The 5,000-nt window shown below is 39.3% G+C and overlaps 1 protein-coding gene across 1 annotated transcript in view; it reads right to left on the minus strand.

Annotated features, from left to right (window-relative positions):
* The window catches only part of LOC126571785 (uncharacterized), a 67,111-nt gene that overhangs the window by 35,146 nt on the left and 26,965 nt on the right, over positions 1–5,000 (minus strand). The window lies entirely within an intron of this gene.

A 5,000-nucleotide genomic window follows, 5' to 3' on the forward strand; every position in this document is an offset into this window, starting at 1 on the left:
ACCATTGCCATTGCACTGTGGAATGCTCGATGAGAGTGCAGCTCCCATTGTTTCCGCTTTAAAAAAAAAAAACCATAATGTGGTTCCATCACAGTCCTGCTAACGATGGCCAAAAACAAAAAAGAAACACGTCAACACAAATTTGCATGCCATCATCCGTTCCTGCTGATGGTGACTGGCCGTTACGCCGTCGAGCGAATTTCCATTTTCATTGTGTTGCGCCTTCCGAACTGACGACAACTTGGACGGTCCTCATCAATGTCGGGCAAATCGTGAAGCAGAGGAACTATGGAAGCATTGGCAAAACAATGCTTTCTTTTCAACGGGGTCGTTTTCGCCATTGCGGACACTTGAGATGGGTTTTGTCCAGAGTCAGCCAGACAGCAGGAAGCCGGACGAAAACCCGGGCTGATGCTGGGCAGTATGCGCCAGAGACTCACAACGATGTAGTTGTGGGACTCGCGCACATCCACAGACTATTCGCGGTGACCAAGGCAAAGTCAGCATAATGAGCATGTTATCTCCCCTCCACCGAAACCAGCGATGGGATGTCCGTTCTATTTTTGCTGCGATCCCGCCTGTTGTTGTCGTGAGCCATCGTCACTGTCGCGACTTCACTGGAGAACCGTTGGCTCCTTCATGGTAATGAAATTCAAATGAATTTCGCAGCACTTTGAATAGTAATTCTTGACAGTCGGAACTGATACAGTCCGTGGTCGGTTGGCAGGGTGTTAAGATTGTATCGCTGCTGTTAAGAGTGAACGTCAGGCGGCGTCTCGAGAATGGCAAATTAAATTAACCAATTATGTGTCAAAGATCATCGCAGCAATCATTTGGATATCATAAAATATGAGATTCTGTGGTGGGTGGCATTACGATAAGGAAATTCAGTGATTTAGAGTACTGAAAGAAAGCCAGCGCCAATGCGTCTCGTTGAGTGTCATAATAGATTTGATTTTAATTTTGATTTGATTCTGCCTCGGATTATTCTTTTTTTTAATAATTGAGTAGTTTACCATGCACTGTTTATATATTTTGATATTATTAAAATCAAAATTAAGGCAATGTTACCATTTTGGATGTTGCTGCTTTCGCGAAAATATTGCCGGTATTAAACTTATTCCAGCATAACCATGCCATATTCCAGAAGGTGACATTAGGTTTCATCAGAAGAAACTGAACCCGAAATGTGAACAACATCTTAACGCCCTCGTTGCTTCGCGTATAGCTACCAGGTAAAGCTCGCTCCAGCACTGCAAGCCAACAAAAGAAGAAAGACCCGAAGCTGAAATGTGCCACTAGGGGAAACTTGGATAGTGGTGTGCTGTTCATGTGCACAGTTAAAGGACAATATGTGCTACAGCTAGAGACTGATATTAGTGGGTATTTGTGTGGATAATTGGATCAGCGTGTCACAGCGGAACCTCAGGGAAGGATGAGGGTCACACTAGGGAGTAAAATCTCGGGTAATTAAGACCAAAGAGATTACATCTTGTAAAGGCAATCAGCGTAATTTATGTATGAACATATTATGAAAAATCTGCTCTAATAGTTGAAGAGCACCAGTACTTTAGGAAAACTTCATTTTATCAAATGATTAAACAACATTTTATCAAAACTGGTAGTTGCACTTCCCATAAACAGGATCAAACTGTTTCAGTTGGCTGAATAGCAGTTATTTTTCACGAAAAACCGAATTGGTTGGCATTGGATGAGTGGAAAAAGAAATGAAAAGAATTTGAAACGGTACGTGAAAGACATTTAGCATTGTGACTCCAAGCGAATGTTCGAGTTAGATGCAGATTTTGCGAATCTCACTTTTTTCTCTTCTCCCTGAATTCTTTCGAGCGATTCCGGAATGAAAGAAATGTTCAGCTGTCACAGAAATGGACTGTTTGAGAAAAGTTCATTTTTTAGAATGTCGAGGGAGTGAGTTGGGAAGTCTTCTTCAGTGCATTTAACGTTAGTGTTTGGATGAGCTTCAATAGTCGCTCGGCCATTCAGAGTTACCAGCGGCACGAGTTTTGGGTCGAAATCAAAGAGAATAAGTTCTCATATTCTCATCAGAAACATATTTTTTAGCATCTAGTTGGTACCTAGGTGATTGTCTCAATGATTCAACACCAGTTTCATATCAGGCATTACAATAAAGTCCATAATGAAGTAAAGCTGAGAGCACCGTGTAGGTGTTACATTTTCCATACTCTGTTTTTTTTTAATTCTCTTTCCTTTGGACTGTTGAAATACTAAAGGAGTTGGTTTTTAAAATGAGTATTGGTCAAATTTAGCGAAAACGTAAAACACTCCAAAATTAGACCAACTACATTTCAACATTTTGAAAAACGGGCTGCTCTGAGTGACGATGATATTATTCGCACAAAATAGACATGATTGTTCAATTGATAAAACAAATCTAACATTATCTATCAGCTTTTTTCTAGACACTGGATATCTTTACCACACGATCTGGTGTCCGTTAAACAGAGCAAGAGCAAAACACGAAACTAACACTATCCGGAACTTACCGCATATTAAAAGTACTCGTGACCTTCCCAAACTACCTTCATCCTGTGCTTGCGTTATCTTTCAGTGTCATTGTCTGTTTTACTGGTTACAAGCAAACTCTTTTCATTTTATAACCATCGCGCGGGTCGAACAGAGCGTAGCAAAGCGCAATTTACGCGATGTGATTAATTTGGAGCTATTTACTTACGTTTGCTTCGTTAGACAATTGTCATCTTAAGAACGGAATATTTAAATCCAATTTTATCATCTAGTAAGACAGCGATGTGAATGTACATATAAACGGTGCCATTTAATACAGAAATCACTCGTAAGAGTCAAATATGTTTTCATTTTAAGTGAAAAGATATTATAGCTCTGTAATTCTGTGTTTAATTGATATTAGCTTTGGTGCCTCGTTTGGAACAACGATTATGAAAATCGGAGTGTGTTTCAATTGCCCTGATTTGAAAAGCATTTGTTTGTCCATCGCTAAGTAAATGGATGTTGTTTCGCTTGTGCGAGAAAGTGCTTAAGAAAACCACAGCAAGTAGTGAAGGTGGTGTTTTGATACCTTTGCTGAAACCTTTATATAATTGCTCCAAAGGCGGTGTTTGCGCCACAGGACACAGCGCCAAACAGAGTTTTGGTTTCAAAAAGGGCTTATTCTAAAGACATACATAGTACACGCAGTATCACACATAGAAATCAAACATATAACACTGTACACATTGGGAGGGATAGGGAACAGCTTGAAAGATAGAAAAATGCAAAGAGAGCAACATAGAAAAGAAGTGTAGGCGATAGACTCAGACATTCAAGGTGAGCTGGATAGGTTGGAAAGCGAGCAGCAGTTGACATAGAAAACACACAACACAGCATTGATGGACTTTTCATCCATGACGTTAAACATTATAAATGTTATAAAGTTACAATAAAATAAATACACTCCCTTGTATCGGTGGCTTTTAGATCTTGTTGAAAATCTCAAAATTTCTATCTTGATAGAAATACTAACATCCAATATAATTGCAATTCTTTGAATATAATGCCATAAACAATAATTGATTGAATTTCATGAAATAAATTAAATAAATTTCATTCAAAATACTATGTCTTTAAGTTGTATTTACTTTTGAAGAAATGAGCAGAGCCTAAAAAATCTGCTTTGTCATTTTAGTTAAACTAAAAATGCTGACAGCCTGTGTCAATAGCATTCAACAGAGTACCATCATAATTAAAATGGAACGAAGAGCAAAACAATGCCATTAAAACGAAAAATTAAAAAAAATCAAGTAAAGCGCCTCCCTTCCCCGGGGCCCTTCTCATTAAACCAGCAAGTTATTATCTACCTTGATAAAATGATTACGGCTTGCACCGAGAGACAGTCAGAGGTAGAGAATGAGAGAAAGGAAACGGAAAATTAAAAATTTCCACCTCCCATTGCAAAGTGATCACGGAATGCTGTCTGGTAAAAGAAATGCCACATTCAGAGTGCCACAGTTTTGCACGTTCTGTTGAGGTTTTGCTGTGTGGTTAGTGTGTGACATTGTTTGGAAGGAGAAGCCATTTCATTCGACACTTCATTGTGGCTCAAGCAGTCGAGCAGGATGGCAAGAGGTTGAGGTTTGCATAGTTGCCTCTAATGAAATGAGCGAAAAACCAGTTCAGCCCGTTGGTTACTTCCGCATTTCCTGAACTTTTTATGGTGGTGTGTGGAAAATAAGCATCCAGCACAATAACCATTTGACGAAGAAAACGTTAGCAGAGCGCTTCAGAAGGCCAGCAAGAATTGTTGGGTAAATATTATCTCTTGTAAAGTGTCATAATATCTCTAGAGGAAAACGAAAGGAAAAGAAAAATTATTATTAAGGAAGCTCGTTACCTAGTGAGAAATAAGCGAGGTTTTTTTTACAAAACAGGCTTCTATGTGCAGCGCGAGAAAACTAGACACAGTACATCACTTGGTGTGGTGCAGTCAGAACGAGGCAGTTTCCTGTGGAATTCGGTTCTATTGTGTCTAGTTCTAGTGTACAGTTTGCGAAGTGAGTACTCTAAGTGATTGCAGTTAATTTTGTTTATACAAACAAATAATATGATATGATAGCATGTTTATTGATTTATGTAACAACCGTTCGAAGTGGAATGCGAATACGGTTAGCAATAATGAGATCTAATTGTGAGTCCTATTTGCGAGGAGAAACCATTATTTTATACGGTATTGCTGTATTATTGAGTGAAAGCTCAAAAGTTGACTAATTTTCATTAAAATTATCTACATTCAGCTTAACCGGTTGGTAGTACGGTAGTACAGACAGAGTAACGCTCATTCCGTCCATTCGTTCACTGTAACGGAAGCCAAGCATCTGAAATAGCTAAATGCTGCAGGGATCCAGCTTGCCGAAACTTGCTACAGAGGTGCGAGTTTGAGACAATGCTCCTAATACGAAGGGAAGTACGATCGGAACGCTACATCGCTACTGGGGGCTGGTATATGA

The sequence above is a fragment of the Anopheles aquasalis genome, chromosome 2, assembly GCF_943734665.1.
Source record: "Anopheles aquasalis chromosome 2, idAnoAquaMG_Q_19, whole genome shotgun sequence".
Taxonomy (NCBI): Eukaryota; Metazoa; Arthropoda; class Insecta; order Diptera; family Culicidae; genus Anopheles; species Anopheles aquasalis.